Source organism: Micropterus dolomieu, linkage group LG09 (assembly GCF_021292245.1).
Source record: "Micropterus dolomieu isolate WLL.071019.BEF.003 ecotype Adirondacks linkage group LG09, ASM2129224v1, whole genome shotgun sequence".
NCBI lineage: Eukaryota > Metazoa > Chordata > Actinopteri > Centrarchiformes > Centrarchidae > Micropterus > Micropterus dolomieu.
Window position 1 is genome coordinate 14,537,162 of NC_060158.1, and position 16,197 is coordinate 14,553,358.

Genomic DNA, 16,197 nt, shown 5'->3' on the forward strand with positions numbered 1-16,197 from the left:
TGGTTTATAGAGTACGGGGACTTTTCAAACTGCAGCTGAAAATAAACATGCTGAAAAGCATTACGTTGTATTTTTTTTTTAAATCAAATCACTACATGTAGAACTTTTTAGCATGGACACGAAAGTATAGTTTGAAATAATGCCATATGTATGCTTTTACTGATCATCATTTGCATTTTCACTCTTGATGAGAATCTGCATTGTTTAAACTACTTACTTACTCTCTGACATGTGTCATAGTGAGTTTGTCTTATGTCACAGGGGTGAGGCCTCTTCACTGTTACGAGGGCTACATGATTTACGCCTTACGATTCACTGCATTGAGAGTGGGAGCTGAGCTCAATTTCATTGCGACTGTCCAGTAACAGATATCTCTCTCTCTCTCTCTCTCTATCACATTCACACACAGACACACACACACACACACACACACACGATGTCATTATGTCTGGTCTGCAGCATCTGACAATGAGCCTCTGGTGACTCACAGACAGGCCTGCTGGGGCAGATGTCGCATTCATGTCATATGGAAGTCTCAGTAATTGCCACATTCCGACTAGTAAATACTGTTCATGTCAACAACCAAATGGTGATTATGGCTGGGAATTTGGTATTTTTCCGACAGCTCCAATGTGTCCATGACAAAAGTCTATTTGTCAAGGTATACTAACTAAATCCTAATTTAATGCTGTTGTGATCATGTGCACTGTTTACCGTCATAAACAGTGCATATCAAGCTGTGGTTAAACGCTGGGGAAACTGTTATCAAATTAATGCTAATGAAGTTTATTACATTTGGACAAATGATCAACATATTACAGCACAGTTTCTGCAACCAGTAACACGATGCTGAGGCAAAGGCTCATCTTACTTTACTATGCCACTTTTCATTCATATGGAACTCACCAAGAAGCAACTCCAGATATGAGCAACTTATGATTCTTACCATTAACCTTGTTTATATTTTGTATATTTACATTGCTTTGCACACATAATTGATATTTTATTTGTGTACTATTTCCTACTTCCTACTGCAACTGCTGCCCTTGGGATAAATTAAGTTCTATTTTATGTTATCTGTTCTGCCAACATAGTTTGGACTGTATGTATCTATTCAAAAGGGTCAAAATAAGTTATATTTGTATTAAACTGTTTATTTCTAGTGCCTAAATGCATTTTATAATGCAGTTTATAAATTAAAAATAATATAGTTTGACTAAGATATGTTTGAGTTTTTTTAGAAACAATGTTTACTTTTCAACTGTAAAATGTGGTCCACAATTCTCTAAAAAAACAATTTTAGATATCCTTATCAAAATGTTGTTATGTGTGCATATAAACAAATAAATATTAACTGCTACAATGTGTTTGAAAATTAAATAAATAAAAGTTTTTAGGAACATCTGTGACATCGCCTTGCACTATGACCCCAAAGTACAAAGCAAATTTATTTCCACTGTGATCATTGCACACTTTTTTATATTATAAAAGGGCGTATTTGAGCTAAAACAGGGTGTTAAGTCGCTCTTTAAATAATCAAAATTTACACACTTGCTTGCACTTGTACACTGGGCCAAAGGTGGTTTATGTGCCTTCATAATTCATCATTTAAAAACCACAGACGGCGGAAATGTGTGTAGAAAGTTAAGGCCATTCATTAACAGTGAGCTGTCCAAACAATCTGCCTGCATGACTGACAGAAGCAAACCCTTGCTGGATCAACCTTGTGGCTGTTTGACAACCCGGCAGCTTCGCCCCTGGAGGTTTTACACGGTTTAAGTGTGAGCAGGGATTTACAAAACGCAGAATGACATTGGAAATGCCACGCACATTTGGAGAATCAGCTGTTTGATGGAACAAACTTGTGTCTTGCGATGGCTGGTGCGTTTAAATGCAAGGTGAATAAACATCAGTCTTAAGCGCCCTTTTGAGTAAAGACGCAAACTTGGAGGAGTTAACATATTCAATCTAGCTCCACTATGACTTCAACATATACACTCAAAACATAATAGCACTTTAATTAGAAGATGATGAAACAGACAAAGAAAAACATGGGCTGTTGGGTTTATGCTAAGCAAAGTTGAGCAAAATGGGACACTTCCGACTGTGTACAGAGCCACTCCGTTGCTATGTTTAGAAACAGCACTGTAATCAAGTAAATGTAAAACGCACAGAAGAGGTAGAGCTTCAGCATTTGAAAGTAGAGGTGGGTGGAGGGGTTGAGGAAGCAGGGGCAGTGTGGGCGCGAGGGAGCCACGCTAAAGAACCTGAGATCAGCTTGAAAACTGACGGATACATTTTGGAGGAACAAAAAGAAAGACTTCCAACGTTCTGCTATGTAACCACAATTTCTCGAAGTCAAGCAGCAGGGTTTGTAAAATGTGAATACCCTTCAAGTGGAGGAAAAGAACAGTAACCCAAATAAGCAATATGAAGGTGCTCTCAATCATGTGTGATTTCAAGTATCGCTGTTCTCCTGCCTGTCCGTCTGCCTGTGTGTGTGTGAGCTAGCCAAGGGGAGTGTGGCCTAGTTACCATAGGAACATGTTTGCAGCTTGTGCACTGCTCTCCATCAAACTACCTTCATTTTTACTAATGTATTTAGAATCATTATCATGGTGCTGTGCTTCTAAAGCAGCTGAAAATTGCAATAATGAAATCAGAGATCAAGCTGCAATTTGAAGCTCTAACACCGACTGTACGGAGATACTTCTGTATTATCACACCAGACACAACACAGCTGAAAATAAGGGGATACAAAATGAACCGCCTCTTGTTGGTTTCCTTTTAAGACTTCAAAACATTACTGTTTAGGTCTTAATGTTTGAAATTAAACAATAACTTACATGCTGCGCTAACTAACTGAAAAATTAAATGAAAATTATTTCTATTCCTGCCCCTGGAGGGAGCAGAAATGGCTGCTTTCATCTTGGGAAGTAAAGAGAGCACAGAAAGGAGGAAGACTCTGAGCGTATCAAAGACGGAGTAAAAGGCAAATAGCGCTATCAAACCTAGAGGATGTCAAAATAAAGCTCTGGGTGTGTGACAAAGCAGGGCTCAGAGGGTGAGTGATGCTCCGGTGGAGGACTGAGTGGTAAAAAAATCCTCAATATGTAGAGGTACTTTTGTAAAGCTTCACAGTGCTGAAAAGGACTGGAAAGCCATGGGAGAGGAAAAAGAGCAGAATGTCTGAAAGCTGAGGCTGAAATGTATGTTAAACCTCCCATTAACCATTGGCAACAGTGGTGTCGATGGATTTCAGAGAAAACAGCATATAAAAAGGGAACATATAAAAACATATAACAGAGAAAAATCTTATTGGACCACGACAGACTGGAGAAGAGGCTGTAAAAGTTAGACACAGTTGACAGTAGTGAAAAGAAGACTTCCACCAGTATGGCGCTAAACTGACTCACTTGGGGTTAAAACTCCAGGTCCGCCACAGCAAACCTCCGCTTGACCACCCAACCCAAACTGACTCTGATGCGGCAGCCACGTCTTTGAAGATGTGTCCATGCAGCTATATGGCACAGACACAAGTTTTGTCTTTTTTAGTTTATATGATGGACGGACCAATAGTCATTTACAACAACAATGACAAGCTTTTTCTTTGGTACAACATAAGAAAAATAAACGTTACTGTGCATGTAAATAAGAAATCAAGGATAATAGCTTAAATATAGACAAGTATGACCAAAGATGCAAACAAACATTATAATTTTGGTTGACAAAACAAACATGGAGAAACTGAACTTCCAGCCACAGTTTTGCTTTGGAATAGGGAATAAAGCTGCATCTTGGGAAATAAGTTAATAGCAGGTGGAATATTTTTTCATCTAAATGGTTAGAAGAGTCTTTGGGGATTCTGGAAATACGTTCAGGGTCAGATCAGGGATTTATCTTTCAGAAATATTTAGCTGTTTGACTAAAATGCAATAATACATGGGAAGCATAATCTGGGGCTAGTGCAGATGTGAACACACGAAACGTCTCTGTCTGTAAAAAAATCAGATTTGTTTTTTTTTTTGTTTTTTTTTTTTTACAAAAAATAGTAGCAGAGGTTTACTGTCTTCTAAATTTCACTCACCATAGAGAAAACTGAAGGCCACAGTAAATTATATACTTAAATTACAGTAAATAATATATACTTGCTTATTAAAAGTAACATTCAACTTATCATAGCAGCCCTTTATAGCCTTGTAGGCTAAATGTCATGATGCTGCTTAACCACAAGCTGTTATTATGATTAATTGATAAGCGTTCCTACCGACAGATCAGTGCCTTAATCCCCATGTTTTCTATTCCTTGTTCGCTGATTGGAATTTCAGGAAGAAAGGTGGGAAAAACAGTCAAAAAAACAGCCAATACATATTTTAACTGTCATCCAAACAAGGACATTTGGAAAACGTGGAAAACATTCAACATTTGATTATTCTCTTGTGACAGGGGACATGCCAGCTTCAACAGAGACTGTCCAGCTTATGAAATCCATCTATCTTTAAAAAAAAATGTTCACAGCTGTATGAGATGCTAAATAGCCAGGCTGCCCACTTAAATGAGAAATCTGAGGTGGCTAACTCCTGTGTAGGAACAGATTAAGAGGAGGGGGATATGAGGAGACGATTCTTAGGCAGTTCCGTAAGAGAACAGATGAGTATCATGAGGTAGCACGTCGTTTGACTGTTGTGAGAGCACAGGCTCAGGATGGAGAATTACCAGAAGGGTAAAAATATCTTGCGTTTTCTCTGTTGAGTTGCTGGGAAAAAATGAGAATGGCAAAGAAATTCATGGCCTGAAGCAAAAGAAAACAATTTGAGGAGATTGCAGGAGAGAAGCTCGCTGACAGGAGTCCCTACATTTAAACTGGATGACAAAGTCTTTCTGTCCTTGGCAACAAGAGAAAGCCCCCTTCATGCGTTGCATTGATGGCTGAAGAGCAGCAGAATTATGACGGAAACTTGGTGTTCGGAGTTGTATTAGCTCTTTGCCAGCTGTCAGGCTCCCAGCTGACAACTGGCAGAGAGGCAAGGAATCCAGATTCTCAACATTTTATGAGGAACCAACAAAGATTGATAGATGTTGTCGTAATAACGCTCGCCTTTCTATTTTAACAAAACTAAGAAAATAATTCCATGACGAGATGTAGGAGTTAGCTCATATCCTATAGGCATTTCATATGGAGGAGGATGAGGAAATCCTGTGAGGGCCAATGAGTCAGTGTGAGCTGGACTTATCTTATTCTATCAAGTGTGCAGCCTCAGACATTTCATTAACTAAAGTTCCTCTCGCTCCACTGCATTATACTTTTTTTGTTAAGATGGGGTATGCAGTGCAATATAGTGGCTTGCAATCATCCGTGTGCAACATTACAAAGTCTCCAATCTACAAGTACATCAGTTTTAGCCAGCTGAGGTGGAGGAACTGTCACAGCAGAAAAATCCACACAAACGTATCTTGATTTTATTCATCTATTTGTCCATACACACACATAGACCCCCGTGCAAAGTCCAGTGAAAGTGGGACACTCTTTGGATAGTTCTTTTAACCAAAACACTACTGCACTTGAACCAATTCTGTTTCTGTAAACTGAATCAAGCCAAGAGTTAAATAAACTGGGAAAGCCAAAATTATTAAATAATTTCTAAAATAATAAGTAATAAAATACCATTGTGTCATTTCAACTTTGTTCTGATGTAACTGAAATAAATAATTAGCTTTTAATATCAAATTAGCATATGATCAGCTCTCAGAACCCCTGTAGCCTGTGCAGGTGTTCAATGTGCAACACCCAGGGACAGCTAATTAGCAAACTACAGGTATCAGTGAAATTAGTGCAAATTAGCAAGAAAAGTCTGGCAGACTTGAAAGAAGCGAAGTGTCAGTCAACCAGATCCTTACACTGTCTTCACCTTTTGGGGGAGTTTGCAGGGACCTTATTTAAAATTATCTTTATAATAGACTATATGAATAAATAATATTCTACCCAGTGTCACGTGTTGCATTTTGTGCAATGATATTACAGGTAATGTGATCTCCATTATTATGTGTACAAAATGCATCTTGGGGCATCCTGCATGTAAGACAACTATATGAACTATTGTGACACTTGGCTATCATTTTTACACAAATAACAATTCATGAAAGCAGTTTGTGCCAATGTAATTGCATTTCATACAAAAAAAAAATGGTACAGCAAGCAAATCCCATCACTTTTGTGCCAAATTCCCTAAACAGCCTCCACATTTTCAGGAGAATGTTAAAACCAAATGTTATCATTGAAAACACATTAAAACATGTTTCTTAGGCACAGGTATTTATATAAAATCCATTAGGCAATTCTTAAATGTTCTACTTGTGTGCTGATGTCCCACTTTCAATGAACTCATCACTGTGAAGTCACAGATCATTCAGCCTGCAATGCATCACCTTAAAAAAAAGGCTCAGAAAGACACCTGAGCAACTTTGATGAGTTTTAGTTGTATTAACAGCTGGCATAGCCTGCTGCTGAAAAATATTCAGGCTGTAAGGGGGACGCTCAGCTCAAACACCTCAACTAGTGAGCCTCTCCAGGTCAGCTGTCACTAATACGTCACTGTGAGATGGGATAGATATTTTGTGTGTATGTCACTCTACTTTCTGCCCACACATTTACAAAACTCACCCAAAAAAACAGGACTTCCTGGTGACGAAATCGTAGCAGCTTAGTTACATCTGCAGTTGCGGATTGAATCCGGTGGGTTTCCAGGGCACTTGGGAAGGGACTGAGGTTCCAGGTTTACTTGCTTTTTTGGGGACCAAGGAAGAATCAGTTTGTGCAGACCTGAGAGATGGTTTTCAAATGAAAGGCCAGTGTTGTCCTCTTTGAGAGAAGATAGTTGTAATTTAATCATTAGGGCCAATTTGTTGTGTTCAAGGTGGGCAGCTCCTCCTGTTCTCGCCTATGCTGCAGTGTGTCCATACATGCCTTTTGTAAAGTGTGAAGGAAGCAGTGAAGCTGGCTGTCACAGGGGTCCCGTCACCGTCAGCTCAGTCCATCACTGAAGCCAAAGCTTGCCTATCAGCAGTGGCTCTGTTGTGCAGCTCAGCAGCTCTCCTCTGCTTCTCCTCCCTCTCTTCTTCCTCTGCTCCCTGTCCTCCAACTCTATTACAATCCAGGAACAGAGATGTGATCCCAATGCAGTTTCCTCGGTAATAAAGAGAATCTCTTCTGAGGACGGCTTTTGTCATCTTAATTGTTTGGTCTGGGCACATGTGACTTCAAACAGCCCCTGCGTCGCTTTAATATAGGGAATAATATGAACTCCTGTTAGCGCGTTTGGTCTAACGATCCACAGAGCCAATTAGTTCCTCGTTTTTCACTTATATTAACATTCTACAGAGATCAACGATACAGCGCGGATTCTGTATGGTTATAAGTAGGCTACTGCACGCTGCACATTAATCATGCCGATTACTAATATTAAAATGAAGATAATAATCAAGGTGGGCTATGCCAACTCTGGGCAGCACACGAACCTACTGCACATTGCGCGCATTAAAAGCACAAAAGCATAAAAATAAACATCCCAGAGGTATTTACAGGCGAAATCCCGGAGATGTGCAGCAGCATCTGAGCAATATCTGATTCATGCACATTTTTTTTTGACGTGCTCCTTTGCTTCCAGCTCCGGTGATTTAATCTTGGAAAGCGTCTGTGTGGCATAACGACGTCCCCATAATCCAGAAATTCATAAGGAGGGGAGGAGGGACAGCAGGGGGGGGGGATCCGGTTCCAAATTGATGCGGTGTCCTTTGCTCTCTTGCAGTCCGTCACACCTAATTTTGATCTAACGGCGGTGCCTGAAAAAAGGTGCTCGGTAAATGGAGAAGTCTCTCCCTTGAGGGCGGAGATAGTGCGTAAGATAGACAGAAACAGAAACCAACGCATTCAAAGGCAGGCGAGTCCGCCTCGCGCTGTAGGCTCACCATCTCTGGAGTTTGTAACAGCCGAAAATAAAACCAAAGGATGACGGCTGGCCGCCCACTGCGCCGAATAATTAAGGTGGGAATGAGGTTCACAAAGTTCATTTAAGTTACTTCTTTAATATTGTGTGCTTCCTTTATCACACAGACTCGTCTCTTAAAGAAGGGATGTTGCGCTTTTATTATGGCTCAAGTTTGCACAAAGGTGAAAATGTTTAATTCAGCTTATTTTTAGCCGACATTGAGTGGGAATTAGATGCTTTTTATAGTTTTGGGACCTGTCAGAACATAGCCTATTCAAAGTAATATTTCAGGTAAACAACTTTTTATTAAGACTTTGCTCTCAGCGGCTGCAGACTAGTGGCAAAATGGATGGTAAAATCAGCTTATTGTGTGTCAGCTGGCCATTGGCATTACATATTTCTGGTAACAAGATCCCTCTGTAGGAATGTGGTCACTGGTAACTTGTTTTGGAAAATACACTGCTCCAAAAACTATTGGCTAATCATAACAGTATAATCAAGTCAATTAAACCTTGGGGATATAAATCTGTCCAGGTAGGAAGCATAAGCGATTGTGAATCAGTGTGACCTGTTTTTGTGCAAATTAAAGTGACAACAGGTGCACTGCAGAGGCAACAGCAAGACAACCCCAAAAAGGGAATGGTTTTGCAGGTAGCAGCCAAAGACAATTGCTCTCTCCTTACTTGCTTCTTTGTGCGAGGAGGACAGAAGGAGCACTTCCAGAGCCCTACAAAATGACCTCCCGCGGGCTACTGGTGTGCCTGTTTCTGTGCAAACTATCCAATGAGGGTCAGAGTCGTCAAGTGGGATCTGTGCTTACAGCCCAGCACCATGCAGCTTGATTGGTATTCACCAGAGAACACCAGAATTGGCTGGTCCACCATTGGCTCTTCACAGATGAGAGCAGATCCACACTGAGCACACGTGACAGATGTTAGAGTCTGGAGACGCTGTGGTGAACTTTATGCTACCTGCAACATCATCCAGCATGGCTTGTTTGGGAGTGGGTTAGTGATGGTCTGGGAAGCCATATTCTTGGATGGTTGCACAGACCTCCACGTGCTAGCCAACAGTGTCCTGAGAAAGAGGTTAACAGCCTAATGTTTTTTTGTTTTTACTAGTTTAGTTGTGTTAGCAAACACGTTAATCAGTGAATTATAGGAGTAGTCTACGCTGTCTTCTCTGATTTCCCCCTGCCATTGATACTGGTGTTCATTCTGAATAGTAAACCTTCTTCACTTAATGGTAGCGTAGTTGGGCTGTGTGTTGGAGATCACTTGAAAGATATTTAATTAGTTAAATGGTTTAATTAGGGTTAGGGGGTGACAAAAATAATTGTGACTAGTTCACTAATCGATTAAATAATTAACCGATTAGTCGACTACGAAAATAATCATTAGTTGCAGCCCTAGTGGCCAGAGTGTAGGCAGTTACTCAGTGACAAAGGCATTGATGCCATTGACTGGCCCTCTTGTTTTCCAGAATTTAATTGAGAATCATGAAACCTGCATCCGACACCACCAAGTAATGCCACAGAATGTCCAGGAGCTCACTGATGCCCTGATCCAGGTCTGGGAGGAGATCCCCCAGAACACCGTTCGACGTCTCATCAAGAGTATGCCCAGACGTTGTCGGGAGTGCAAACAGGCATGTGGGGGCCAAACACACTACTGAGTCACATCATTAGTTGCCGTGATGAAAGTCACGCAAGTTGGATCAGCCTGTGATTTCAGTTTCTTTACTCTGATTTTCAGTGTGACTTCAAACCCAGCCCTCAATCGGTTGGCGATTTTGATTTCCATTGACAGTTGTAACGTCATCTGATGTGTGATGTATGTGTTCACTTAATTTTGTTGGGCAGTGTCATACTATGCACAATCGACATGATGAGAGACCCCGCTTTAGTACCCAATCATGAGGCCCCGAGAGATTCACAATGTAGATTTATGATCTTAATTATTTCAGTGGATACTGTGCTTACATGATTCATATTCCTGAATTAATTTGTAATATTTCTGCATAGGAATGATGCCCCTCGCAGACTAATCTGGCCATGGATAGATCTGATTTACATATAGGTTATTGGTAGTTATAATAATTTCTCCTGTTCACACTGGTTGCAAATATTGATCAAAATCAGAGCAGCAGATAAGGAGATGTCCAGACTTTTAGTGGGCATTCAGACTGAAATCAGCCCTGCATTAAAGAGGTGGTATTATGTTCATTTTCAGGTTCAAAATCCTATTTAGGGGTTGTACCAGAGCAGGTTTACATGGTTTAATTTTCAAAAAACACCATATTTCTGTCATACTGCACATTGCTGCAGCTCCTCTTTTCACTCTGTGTGTGAAGGCTTTGTTTTAGCTCTGGAGTGATGCATCTTGTCTCTAAATGATCTTTGTTGGGAATTGCACATGCACAGTTCCTAGTTAAGGACTACTAGCCAATCAGAAGCAGAGAAGGGCGGGCCAATGAGAAGCCGGTAAACACTGCTTGGTTTCAGCTGCATGTTGCCGACCAGCTTAGCAACATAGACTGGAGCAAGAGTAACAAAAGTATCTTTCAACCATAAAGTTTTAAGTGAGCTCTGTCTCTACATCACAATAACAACTTTATGTCCATTGACTGCCTGGAGGGTTGCTAGTGTTTGGAAGGGAGAGGAGAGCTGTGTGCTGCAGCTCAGTGTTTTTCCACCAGTGTTTTTGAGGGCTTGTCGGACTAGCCGCTTGGCGTTATATGACTCGCATTTTGCTTTCATCCCTGTGTCGTCACAGAGATGAAAGGGAAACGTCTGGACTACAAACTGAGCTGTTTTCAAGCAGTTCAGTGCAGAATTTTCTGTGGGAGATGGGAACTCCCTTTGGGATGGGCTTTTTCACTTTGCAAACATTACATGCACAAAAAAAGGTATATAACTCAATAAAGGAGAGGGGGAAAGCCAAAAATAAATAATATAAATACCACATCTTTAAAACAACAAAAAGGGCTGTGTTGGTCCAGTTTGTGTAACAAATCTGTTAACATAACTCCAAAACACTGCTTAGCAGCCTTTTTTTTTTTCACGGCAGCGCCGATTTTCTCCTTCGTTGCAGCAACTGCGAGGGAAACTGTAGAAATACGTTTTTCACCTTATGAGGTAATCCACCGTGCATTTGCATGTATTTGACTGGCCAACAAAAGCACATTGCCGGGTGACGTGCCGCGTTTGCAACTGAATAGCATCCTTCCATTATGGTGCTTTCAGACCAAAAGCGAATTGAGCGTTTCAGGTGGTGAGTATACATACACAGTCCACGCAAAGACACGTAGAGCCGCGATTTCCTGTCGGGCGGCGCGAAGCGACGTGAAGGGGCTGGGCCAGCGACGCGAAGGAATTCGCGTGAGTTGAATGGCTTCAGAGCGATGTGTGGAGAGGGCCGGGCAGAGCGGGAGATTGAAAATCTGCTGGCCGACTGAGAGCTGCTAAACTTGGGGGAGAGGAGCAGGCAGCAGCGCTACAACTATTGCACAAATAAACCCCTGTAGTCGGACTGGATTATGCTCTAACAACTACACCGTTTACTCGCGGGAGGAGCTCGGAGTAAACTGCTTTTATTAAATTAGCTTTTTACTTTAGTTTTTGGGATTACAACGTTGATTTATCTTCACTGGAGCTTCTCAGCAGCTAGCTTCCGTGCACATCTGGTTCCAGTGTTGTTGTTAGTGTCATTAGCTCTGTCGGACATTACTTGGAGAAAAGAATGCGAGGAGGATGAACTAGCTGGTGAGTTAAGGAAACATGTCTGTAACTTTACTGCAGCTATCATTGTGCTTTACTGTGACCAAGTTAGCATAGAATAGCCCTGATCGATCCAAACTCCATTCAGAAAACAAACATTTTAGAAGTTGTTGTCCTGCTGTCTTGCTGACAGACCTGACAAAGCATGATTTCATATGTTTAACAAATCTGCCTTATGTTGTAGTTATTTCGGCATCAGTTTGATCCGTTTATTGCCATTTAATCACAGCAAAATGTTTACTTTGGGTTCATACAGCTGTAGTAATGGCAAGTTGTGTTTATTCATGTTATCGCGTTAAAATCGCCTTCTCGCATTGTGTGTAAACACTTGCAGCGAATATACTCACGCGAGGAGAAAATTCGCGTTTGGTCTGAATGCCACATTAGATTTGTCTGGTAAACGCCTATGTCTTTTAAACTCTGTCAGTTTGCAACCTAGGCTTTCTTTTACAAATTATCAGTCTATACGCCTAAATTCAGATAACACCAGTGACATAACTATGACATCACCAGGGTTTCCCAAACTTTGGAAAACTCCCACCAGAGCTAGAGAAAAGAAATGATGCAACCATAGTGCTCCCCATGACAAGTAAACTGATCCTCATATATAGCAGCAGTGGCGTGTCCCTTTCAGTTAAGCTGATATAAAAAGTTCAGCAGTCTGAGTTTGCCAAACGAAGAAGGTATTTTCCAAAGTTACAGACTTTAGTATGAAATTCCCTCTTTGTGTTTGGACAGTGTTTCCCTGCTGAGCTGCAGTGGAGGTATAGTAACACAAAAATGCAATTTTGTACTAAAAAGGCCGTAACTTTAGAAGATACACACTTGATTTGACTAACTCAGGCTGCTGAACCTCATATAGCTTTGGCTGAACTTTAGAATACATTTTTGCACAGGATGAGGACTGGATTTTTTTCTGCTTTAGTCCAAGAAAGGAACTGCTTCACAGCAATTAAAGAGCAGAGCAGGAATAATAAAAAACAATAAGCCTTTCAACTCACATAATGGCTATGTGAGTTTTGCTTTAAGACAGACTTGAAGAAATATGAACATATCCTTTAAAAGGTGCTCAGCGATGTTTTTGTGATAAAAGAAACCCAATAGCCCATACACAGGAGTAATCAAAGCCTGTGGGTGACTCATTTGTATTTTAATAGTCTGTAATCAGTTTTATTCTGGTCACTGAAAAAATGCCAGACAGTCCAACGAACAGCGTCCATAATGGTGCAGAAGTGTGGAGGCACCAGCTATTGTTCTGCTTCAAAGCATTTATATTTTGATATCTGCTATGTAAACATGTTACATAAAAGTGTATTGCTAATTGTTAAATCCTGGATGTGTCATAGATCATTTCGTGGGCATATATAAAGACGGCGTTACGTAAATCCCTCATAAAGAAGGTGTAACCTGGTTCGTTTTCTTTTTTTTATCTGCTGTTGCTATATCACAAACGAGGGGGGTCGTAAATTGTGGATATAAAATGGTTAAAAAACTGAGATGTGTATAATGTATCCTTTTTTTCTAAATGGTAATAATCCTCTGAATGAATCATTAAAAGGTTGGAACTGTTAAAAATACACAAACAGGATGAACTCCACTAAAACAGAAAACAGATTATAGACTCGTTTATAGACTGTGACATGGCTGTACTTTACACTATGTTGGTTACACTAGAACCACTGCACATTTTCTTTTATCTCCCAGGTTTAACTTGGGAGTTTGTTCAGGTTTTACTATGATCATCTTTTTGGGATTTAAAGTATATAATCCAGCTACACCAAACAAGAGCAAAGAAGCAAAGAAAGATTTGACAAAACCAAATGGGGACACGCAAACATGGCCGACTATACTGAGCATCAAAGACTGACTTGGGACACTGGACGGCACATGCAGTCTTCAAAAATATACAACAAAAGCATAAACTGGAAATGACACATCGCCACTCTTTCACTCTCAACCCTCTCTCTCTCTCAGACACACACACGCACACACACATCTCCATGGAAACTGATAAGAGAATAGCTGGTCTGCAAAAAGAAGAGATTGACTCAAAGCATATACAAGAACTTAGATGGTCAGCAAGAAACTAGTTTATGGAATAAAGAATAATCCAGGACAATTTGAGGGATCTAAACAAAAAATTCAAAGAATATGAAGAAAATGCTACATTAGCCAAGCTATGTCAAAAAACTTGAATATAACCTTTTGAATTCACAAACAGTTAGAGCCTTAAACGCTCTCAACCCAGTTTAACGCTCTGTCAGTTTGTTGCTTTTTTTTTAAACGACAGACTATACATTTAATGCGAGTGTGGGGCTCTAACTGAAATGAATTGCTCAATGAAAAAAAAATCCGGCAGGATACAAAGACCGAGCAGAAGGGTTTGAGTGAATATGAAGGAATGAAAGTTACGTGGATGTTGCAGATAGCAGAACAGAGAGGGTGGGCAACAGAAGAGGGGAGAGGACAAGGGAAGGAGTACAGCACAGAGTACAGCACGGTACACCACCTACACTTGTCTCCATGGCAACTACCACACTAGAACGAGTGATAATGCAGTTCCCTCTCTTCCTTTTCTGAAGACTGTTCCAATTGGTACCATATGCACTGTGCAGTATGTGGGAGACAAAGCTCTCAGTGTTCTGTTGTTGCAGATGATATGAGAAATATAATGCCTCTAAAACACTACCGGCTAAATATTTTTGACTGCATCCGTTATATCCGACTATCCAGAAGAGACACTGGGCTTAGCCTGACACTGAATTCATCACCATCGCTTTAAGGGATAACTTGTTTTTTTGAATTAATGTGTTGTTTTTTTCCTCCCTTCTTCGCAAAGCAAGTGGCACAGTGTGTGGGCAGCAGTTGCTTTCAAAGAACAAGTATTGAGGTTGACAGAATTAAAAAGGCATGATAGAATAAATGCCCTTTCCCTAAAATCTAGTTCCTGCTGTCACTGGCGTTAACGTAAAGTGACACCATAGCAACTCAAAAATCTTTAATACGTGGTTTTGTGCAACACGTTCTTGAAAATCGGTGTCCTTGTAAATCGGAGACACCAGTGTGCTGAATACAGCTTGACTTGGGGCGTTATTGTGTGGACAAAGTATGCGTGCAAAGTGTGCTCAATTATAGCCATAAAAAGACATGTGAAATTATTTGAGACAAAGTGTCTACACCCACCGCTCCTTTTTTTAGCCACCCTTCCTTTCATCCTATTCTGGACTCATTTTGTTATCTGCTTGTTTAACTGCCAACGCTAATACTCATTCATTCTGCTACCAAAAACCAAACAAAATTAATCAATTTGTGGCATTTGTTCACATCAGTCTGAGGGGATTTTTTTGTCTGGTCTTCTGGTGGTTCCATGTTAATTTAGGCAGTCTGTGATTAATACAAAGTACAATCAGTCTGTCACCGTCAACTCAGCAAATGACAAATACAGAGTAAGCTGTCGAACGGCCCACCAGGAAAACTTCCAGGTGGCCGATCTGCCTCTGCTCTTCACTTCCCCAGCATTGTTTTTATCATGACAGAGACCATCTGACAGCCTGGGAAGCGAGGCAGATTTGATTGTTCAACATTTCAGCAGCCTGGTTTGTTACAGGAACTCCAGCCTACCGCTGGACATACATGTTGGTCTTTATGATAAAATTAATGTTCATATCTGGGTGAAAATCTGAGTGAATGCCTGTTGTAAAATACAGAAAATACTTCCTTCCTTTTAGTGGATCAGTAATATTTCTTGTTGTTTACCTACACCTGTGAAAAGTGCCAGCATTTTAAAAGGTCCTCATTGACACACATGTTGGTTTTCCATCCATCCTACATAAAGCTTAAGCAGTTTATTTTACCCCTAATCGCGGAAGACGTAAGTCTTACAAAGACTGCGAATAACTTTATTTATTAATCCAGATTTAGAGCTCTAAATTATGATTACTTTTCCATATTTATTAATCTGTCGATTCTTTTATCAGTTGATCAAAATGTCCGAATGCAGTGAACGCTCTCTAATTGTAACAATTTGATTAACCAACTACTCTACCCTTATTTTTCTGATGAATCGCTTTATAAAATTAGAAAATGGAAACAAAATTTCAATTTCCTAAAATGCAATTTAACAAATTTTTTTGTTACAAACAGATTACCAAAATTGTATTAAAATTGGCTGTTACATTTCACCCAATAAAGTAATTGATCAATCATCTAATCTTGTCACATCTAAATCCAGTCTTAATCAGTTGCTCTGGTTGTACTTTCAGTTGTAAAAACAACTTCCACCATTCACCATCAGATTATTTGTTTTATCAACCAACAGCGTTCAGGTTTTACAGGATATTGGAAGTGGTAGGATGAGATCATGCATGTGGAATTTCTTTCTGGTTTTTAAAAATAAATAAATAAATAAAATCAAAGACCAGCTGACAGGTAAAG